The sequence below is a fragment of the Perna viridis genome, chromosome 7 (genome assembly GCF_037379345.1).
Source record: "Perna viridis isolate PV_CMFRI_1.1 ecotype Kerala chromosome 7, ASM3737934v1, whole genome shotgun sequence".
Classification (NCBI taxonomy): Eukaryota; Metazoa; Mollusca; class Bivalvia; order Mytilida; family Mytilidae; genus Perna; species Perna viridis.
The window spans coordinates 13975876-13985529 of NC_142451.1; positions in this window are offsets into that span (position 1 = coordinate 13975876).

Here is a 9654-nt window from a genome sequence, read left to right on the forward strand (position 1 = left end):
ATCATACCAATTTTTGAGAAAATTGCACTTGAATGAAACTCTCAGTAAAAGATAATTTTTATTTCAATGCCACATATGATACATTTATGGAAAAAAAAAGTAGCACAAGGTCATATCACGGCACCAATCTGTTGTCTATATATAAACTTTGACGAAATCAAGGCAAAAGATATACTTAACAAACTGAAGAGTAAAACAACAATGTGTGCTTACAAAAAAGACCAGAACGATTTTCAATTATTTCTGTGACGAAAGATCTTTTTATTGGAGACATTACAAGAAATATCAGAGATATAAATGATTTATTTTGCATATCAAAAATAATCTAAGCAAAGGAAATGGAACGAAAAAAACATTCAGAAGTCAACCCAGTTCAGCTTGATACGAAAACACGTGTTTAACTATATGGATCAGAGCCCTAGAAAAATTTGTTGTGACAAGAAACACTGATTTCCATCTAAGCTGTTTGAAAACAATTTTGAGAATTTTGGCGCAATGCCTCCAGTATAACAAGGAGGAATTGCGTAAACTTGTTTAAGTAGTATCTTGCATAAAGGGCTGAAGAAAGTATACACCTAGGCCTGTAAAGATAGGTTTAACCACAATGCCATGAATAGCATGTAGGCAGAGTGGAGCTGTCTTGTGTCCTACTGGACATGGAGTGAGTTGGTATGTTCATGTATATCCAATAGAAAAAATAACTATGCAAAACTTAAAACTTGTTAATGGTTACTGCATTTTTTAACATTACAAAATTTCTTGAATTTGAATTTCATTCAAATATCAAAAATATGGAACTGTATCCAAATTTCGTCAACTTAAGTCAAATACGTAGTTTCAAAGACAATGACAAAATGAACTTTTATGACCTTTGATATTCACCTTTGAACTCGAGTTTTCTAAAATTGTACCACAAAAAGCATCTGTTTGTCATGTGATGACACTGCTTAAATCACATATTTATTACCGATTTCAAATTTCATGATCTTGACAAACTTGTTATTGTAAATACAAAGTTTAAGATAATTAACAGAAACATCCGGAGAAAGATGTAAATAATATTGTGACTAGGTCAACTCATAACAACAACAACAACTATGATAATAATAATTAACATGAAACTAACATTAATATTTTCTAATAACAAATAAAAATAATAGGTACACACATCACTCATGCCACCTCATGGATAAACGAGGCTACAGTATTTTAAGACATGTAGCAGAGACGAACACAAGAACCGGTTTTCGTTTTCGATAAATTCAATTAACATGAAGTCAGACTTTGGTTCAAAACACTTATTACATTATAATGTGATTACACATATGCAAAGAGTATAATTACCACAAGATGCAGCGACAAGTCTTTTTGACCTTATGTTACACAACATTTCTGAATCATGCATCACATGAATGCAAGCACCAGTAGTGTAGGAGCATTTCGGTTATTTTTCGAAGTTTCGTTTGGTCGACAACACTACCGGTACCCCAGATTGTCTTGCTGTTTAGAAGGCGTACATGTAGTGAAATATATTTATCAGAAGTGTGACAACTGACTTTTTTTTCAAAAACGAACTAGTTTTAAAAAACATAATCTCAAATTCAAATACCGGTACAGTTAAAATTGTCCAAACTGGACGTCTTTATGACTTTAAGTTAGTTCGGTTAAGAAAAGTGTTCACACTTACAGAATTTAATTCATACAGGTTACACTTCATTTGTTTGTTTTTTGTTTGTTTGTTCGTTTTTTTTTTTGTTTTTTGTTTTTTTATTTAACTAAAACTTGCAAATAGGAAAAATGTAGGATGATAGGAGTCAAGATGAAGCAGCAATACCCAAAACATCCCTTCAAAAGGACATTAGACAAAATACGAGACAAACAATACAAGGAACTGAAAGTATACCGCATTTTTTTTTTATTTTTGAAATAACGGCAAAAAAAAGAAAATCAAAAAGCGATGAACTTAGATGGTTCGAAAAGGTAAACATAAAACATGAAAGGTGCATACCGTGCCGCTCGTTACATTTCTTGGTCGTTGAAATGGGAAGAATAAATATGAGTATCCAAAAATCAATCAGCTAGCTTAAATTTCGTTTCTTACATTAATATTTTTTTGTAAATGAGCGCGTTATATGGTAATTCCCTATCAGTAGCGGTTCCGAAAGTGGGGTAAGGAGTTTGAAATTCAGACATTTTTGTCGTCTGAACTTTGTGCAAAATTGGGGCGGAAATAGCAAATGACATTCTGGAGTCCTCTTTTGAGAGGATGTGCATGCAAAAACCAAGAAGAGGGTGACACATAACAAATTTTGATTTAAAAAAATGTTCACCCATTTCATACCACAAATGCATCATTTTCAAAGTTGAATGTTGATTTTTCACTCGTTTCAATGATTAATCAGTAATCAAGGGAACTAAGATTCTAGCAGAAATCAAAAGAATGTAAACCTTGGACGAAGACCATAGAGGGAAAACAGAAACACACACAAATAACCGGAATAATACGTACAATTCATCAAAAGTAAATGAACAACTCTGACTTCACTAAAAACTTGGAGCATAGACCAGGTACACCGGTAGGGTAATCGTCCTTTGCTTTTCTAAAAACACCCACCAAGCTGCTCATAATAAGTCCAGTTCTGTAGTTCATGGGCTGTAAGGGTCCACCGTGCACTCCTTCATGGTGATTTTCAAGTATCTTTATACTCCCAATACCGAATCAATAAGTTGCCAAAGAATATTCTCGTATTCTTTTTCAGCATAGGCCTATATTTGTACCCCACTGGTGAAAAAGGCAAGATTTTTCTTACTCAATTGTTCGAGCGTCTTCAGGGGACAGCGTATACGAAGAAACTAAATATATATAGGTAGTATCATATAGCCCAGTGTTTACAGAAGTATGAAGAAAGATGCAATAATAATGTAAAAAAATGTAACCCTACCCCATCGAAAAATCGCTTAAATTGACATATTTTTCAATGTCAATGTATGCTTCAGTAAAGAATGGCTTATTTGGTATTCTCTGTTTAGTATTATCCCAATTAATACTTCTTTGGTTCTTTTGATGGCGATTTTCGTAGTCAGAATTAATCAAATAATGCAAAAACTCGGAATTTCGATTTTCCCGTAAAAAGTTGCATAAATTCGATTCTACAATTTATAATTTAACTAAAACGTTTCTCATTCGGCAGATTATGTAATTTTCTGCAAAAATGAACCACGAAAAACTAATTTTCAAGAAAGAATTTTTAAAAAATGTTAAAAATATTATCCTTACCTCTAGAAAACTGGTCTCTGTATCAAACAAAATTTTCAATCACAGCTTACCGACACCATAAAATTAATATTCTATGCATTCATAATCAAATGTATTATGTACCCAACATATCTGATCAATTAAGGGGCTTAAATTTTCTTTTTTTTTGGGGTTACAATAACTATAAAATCGTAAAAAGGGGAATTTTCAGAAATTCAGAATTTCTTTTACATCGCCCGTTATTGTCATTTCATTCAAAATACCGTAGTTTAAACAAGGTTTTATGTAATAAAGTACATGTGAATAATGTCTAAGCTTTCAAATTAGCCAAAGTAATAAATATTTGCACTTTTCCAAGTCAAATCAGGTAAAAAGTTTTCCCCTACCCACGAAAAAAATACCTCAACGGGAACCATAATGTTAATTTTTAGCTTCTAAACGGTGTACAATAAACATGTTGGGTACTATACTATCGTTTTATTTATCGATGTACCCATCATATCTGCTCATTTCAGGCTCGTATTTTTCAGTTTAGATGTGACAATAATGAGTTTTTCATAAAAAGGGGAGTTTTGGGAATTTCATTTGTAAAATCGAATTTATGCAACTTCTTACAGGAAAATAGAAAATCCCATAATTTACATTTTTGATAAATTCTGACTACAAAAACAGCCACAAGTCATCAAACAAACCCCAGAAGTATTAATTCTGAAACATAAATACCCCAGGAGTTTGACATTGAAAAATATGTCAATTTAAGATATTTTTCGATGGGGTAGGAGGTATATTTTTTTCATTTTATTCCAAAGCCCGAAGTCTTACGGCAACTTTCTTGATACCATTGTAACGCAGAGACATTTAGTGACATGTTGATACCTAAATATATCAATTTATTTTGTTTTGTAAAAAGGATTAGTGCGAAGAATCATTAAACTTAAATAAAAGTTTTGTCTAAGTGAGGTATAAACAGTAGCCAAAAAAATACAAAAATGCTACATTTTATTTTTTGGTGACACAATGATTCGTAAATGGGAGGTATAAGGGTTGCTGAAAATTATGTTTTGGTTGATGAGTGGATTGTGCAAGGTGGATTATCTTATCGCACGTACTGCAGTGGTAGACGAAAAGGAAAGGAGAACTATGATACGTTGAACAAATCGGTTTTAAAGAAAAATATTTTTAAAGAGAAATAAATTACAAAGAAAGCATTGAAATTCATTGAAGAAAGGGAGATACCTCTTTCATTTGAGCAAAATATGGTTGATTTGTAAGGGAACTTTAAATGCATTATCAGAGCCACCCATTTGCGATTTAAAACAAAATTTGTCGTTATTTGACATACAAATGGTACGTATATTACATTGCAACAACAAATTCAGTGTTGGAAAATTTACCATGTACAGAGTTCCACCCATATTATAGATCTTTCTGATTTTTACATGGATAGCATCTTAAATTTCAAGATAGGACACCCATTTAAGGAAAACTCTGGATCATTCTCTGAGTTATGTGAATTGAAAGTAATTTTTAATTTATTAATTGTCAAATCAAATACGTTTCAAGGCGTAAATCGTTCTAACCTGCAACTATCACGTTATCCATATAATCTATGAATTCGTTATAAAATGAGTCAATGTCTAAAATAGGTAAATTTGCTCCGTCATTTTGACACGATATCAAACTGTCCTGCCATGGTAAATAATCTGGACTGGTAAATAACTTCACACAGTTGTTGCTAATATTCAGATGATCATATCGGCCTGTACAGACTAAAATAAATACATAGAGTAAACTGCATGCAAAAAGTCAATTATTGTGATTTCTTTATATAGTTATTGGTAAATGTGCAAACATACCGAAGCATGAAACAGAAGGTCAATTCAAAGACATCTGTATCCAATGATAAAACCAAAACGAGAGAAAAGAATACATTAATTTTTCCTTAAAAATATAAAATTGATAGTAATTTTAAAATTGATACTTAATTTTGGGTTTTTTTATCAATATTACAAAAATACACATTTTGTACTGTCTCGTTGTTTGATGTTGGTTTGTCCCATATTACAATATCAATGCAAAATTACAGATATCGTTTATTGATGATCATATGGTAACTATCAAAGATTTCCCTTTGGCCATATCTGTAGGTTCAAATCCTATTACTTATGCTTTCAATATCAATGTTCATTAAAATACAATACAACAAAAAAATGAAAAGAAAAACCAAAATAAAAATGTTTTTACATTTGTACACTAACAATTTACCATCCCCAATACCCCATTAACCATTGTCCACATCCCCATTCCCCATTCCCCATTCCCCATAGAATTTCCGTAGCATTTTTCTCGATTAAATATTTATACTATCAATTCGAATTTTATATTTTTAAATTCTTCAATATTTAAACTGTTATTTTCAATTAATTTTATTACATTTATCATACAAATAAAAAGTTTCAAAACCAATGTTCCGATCCGCCCTACACAATATCACTATCCCCCATATACTATCCCCATCCCCAATATACCATAGTATAGGAAATTTTCATTGCATATCTATTGTCTGATGGCTTATCGATTGTGAAATATGCTAAGATAATACAGTCTTATGAATGAAATCGGTGATATAATTTTGTTTTGCTTTTGTTACTTTGTATGTATGATTTTAGTCACTCTATGTTCTTTGTTGTGTATGTCTGTTTTCCATGTTTGGTCTTTGTCCCTGGATTAGATTCTTTTGATTACCGCTATAACCTTGGTTCCCTTGATTGCTCTTTCAATCTTTATATTTTTATTAATGGGCTAATTTTAGGATGATTATTTTGTTTATTCATATTGCAATAATATTGATGAGGTTAATGATCTGTTGATGAAAATTTCGAGTAAAATCGGAGTTTGATCCTGTTATGTCGAGTTAACTTCTTAAGAGCCATTCTCTGTATAGATCAAAACTTTCAAATATCTTTAAAAAAGCTAGAATCAGTCTGTATCACATATTAACATCGAAATTGATAGTAGCAGAAATTCATATGTTTGCATACTTATTGCCATGAAAACCAAAATTTAGTATCGCCTTAACTACCAAAAGGAAAACTTTGCTGATTTCAGTGGCTATGTAGACATCATAGATTTATGCTTTCGATAGTTTGACAACTCCATGATAATAGTAAAACCGGTTTTTGTGTGTAGTCACATTCATATCTTCAAATACTAGAGTACTAAAAGTGTCTTCAATGGTTTCAAAAATAGTCAAAATCCTGTTTTATGCAATTTTCAATATCAAACATTTCAAAAGTGCACCCGTAGATATGCGTATATTATCAAAAGTGGCTAAAATTGTCCTTTCGGAAAAAATATTTAACACAAGAGAGATGTTTTGTTTTATTTTATTTATTTATTTATTTATTTATTTATTTTTTGAGAAAATTTAAGAGAAACTTGATAACTTTGGTAATTTTCAAGAAAATGGCAATTTTTCGTATTTTTCCACAGGGCATTTCATTATTATTTTACCATTTTAGGTAAGGGGGTTATGTCTGTTATTGCAAAAGAAGTCAAAAAACATAAACCAGATATTAAGCTTCATTGTCAAATTTTATCATTATTGAAAATAGCATTTTAACAATGCAAACATGATAATTTTTGAATGTATATTTTTACTCTTTTTGACCACGAATTTTAACAATAGTATTACAACTATGAAAAATAACTGTATGCAATGTTAAAATGTAGGTCTACGTAAATGCAGTACAAAGTTAGTAAGTCATTTCAGTAATGATTGCCATGGAAACAGAACAATCGAAAATGTCATGGAATGACCTTTACCTCAGTATATTGAAAATTCATTTATATGGAATTACCAAAATCAAAAATTGTTATTGTTTTCCTCGCTTACATGCCAGGATGACTTCATACAGTAAAAATAATCAATATCGCACACTTGCATTTTCCAATTGCTTCCTTATTTTGTTATCCTTACAGAGGATTTTTTTTCTTAACAACAAGACTACATAAAATCAATTATTAATCTCATTTATAAGAATTTGTTTTTTGAGAGATCAAATGTAAGTTTTTGTAAAAATCAGAAACATGTCAAAAGCCCACCGGTCTGAAAATACAATTACACTCAAGGATGTTTTCTCTATTTGAAAAATATCATTATTTGATCTCAGCATGGCTGGATTTGATCAGAATTTCTTTCTTTAGAATACAAGTTTGGACACAGATTGGAATTGCCCGAGTGGCAAGTATGGACACAAACTGATATTGCTCGAAGAGCAAATTCGTTTTGTGTTGTATGTGTTTGCATTGGCTGGAGAACAAAACGTTGCGGTATTAAATAACAAGTGATGCCTAGGGGTTTGGCCACTCCAATATTTCTTCAATCTTGAAAATATCCAATTTTCGCGACTAAATGTTTCATTAAATTCCATTAAGTGTTTAGGAGGAATAAAATTAAAATATATAACTCTTCTGCGTAACGGACGGAAAGATGGGAGGACACTTCTATCACTATAAACCCCCACTACAATTAGGGGTAAAATGATACATAGCCATACATAGGGGAAATGAATGGCACTTGTTTTTTCCGAGTAGAAGTCCTATTTCTCTGAAACTAAGATGTAGATTTATATAGTATAAGACAAGTTATATATATTACAATTCTTCTTTGCTGAGGGTATACTTGTATGAATGTGTTGAACTTTGCTATGTCATGTTAAGGATTGACCATTTCGCTTAACGTAGGCTTGTTGCTCTTAATCTGGACTCTTAAGATTTTTTATTTTAACAGAAACTAACAGTGTGGTGTCTATCAGTTATATTGACTAAGATATTTTTGTACTGAAATTTGTTAAGTCCCATAAATCTGAAAGGAAGTTGCATGATAGTTGTTACAAATTACATGAAGTAGCATATACATGTATTAGAACTGTTCATACATTCTTGTGTAAAAAATCAAAGCAATTAAGTTGGTGCCATTTTCCTGACATTGTGTATCTTTAAGAAAAAGAACGCAAAGAAACTCCTTGCCAGCAATCATTTACTTCAAGCAACATTTTCTGTGCATTTAGTCAGTACTGGCTCTTCGGAGACTGCAAAATAAATAATAAAATTTGTGTATAATGATATATTGTTCTATAACAAATGAATGTGTAATCGTTGGAATCATCAATGGGTCCACACAATCAATGTCAGTATGTTGTAGTTTTTTGTTGAGATTTGAAGACAGCTTTGTGTTAAAATTTCCCCATACACTCGATGCCATTGGACTAGTAATACTATTATAAATATTTTGAAAGAAATACATGATATATAATTAAAGTATAATTTGGAATGTACGGTTAAATTTAGATCAAAATACACTTCAATATGATCGATTGAAAATATGAAACTGCCCTGGTATAACAGGAAACAAAACTCTGTATGACTCTATGTAAGAATTAACTTCCACTCGATTGACCTGGTATCACATTGATAACTACGCTGTACTTCCCTGCAGAAAAAAAAAACAAAAAAAAAAAACATCTACACAGTGTATGTCATACAGTCAATTCTTTGTACTCTAAAAAAATTATAAAATTCCATAACCCAGTAAAATACGTTCTCTATTACACCTTCATATGACTGCAGGGTTGAACATTGAAAAAGTAGGGCCAAGTACGGACACACTATTCCATGTTAATTCAGCTTTGAATCTTGATTGCATTGACACAGGTTGAGAATTTCCCCACAATCAATGTGACCTTTTTCAATGTGGCCTTTTTCGGACCTTAACTGATTCAAGTCTATCTGAACTTTACTTCGGAGAAAAAGAAATTCACCAGAATCAATGTGGCCGTTTTCTGGCCTTTATTTCTTCGGCCCATCTTTCCTTAAAAGTTCAAAACCAGTCTAACCTTAGTAGTGTACGAAATTGTAGAGCAATATCAGAGACATTTATTTGCTTTTACTTGAGTTACATGTATATGGTTCAATTCTATAAAATGCTTGCGTTTGGTCTTAATGGTTGAGGTCATGTCTCCCAAAATCAATTCCAACCTTCTTTTTAGACTTGAAAACGAGCTACCAACTAATACTTATATTACATGTAATTATCACACAAAACTAAGTGTCTACGGACATGTATTGACAACAGACAACAATGTCTAATCATTATGTGACAGCATTTTTTTTCTAAGTGGAATAAAAACACAGTTAATCAAATTTTATTAAAATTGGTGGAAGAGTTTTCAAGTAATTGAGTGTAGTATGAACAAAGACAGTGTTCTTCACCTTTTATCTTGAAAACTTGTAGTTGTAGTTACATGTATAGATAGAAAACCCTTCCAGTTGATAATATGGTTCCCATGATAGGGCAAAATAGATATGGATATTACAAAAATGTCCAGTATATTGTG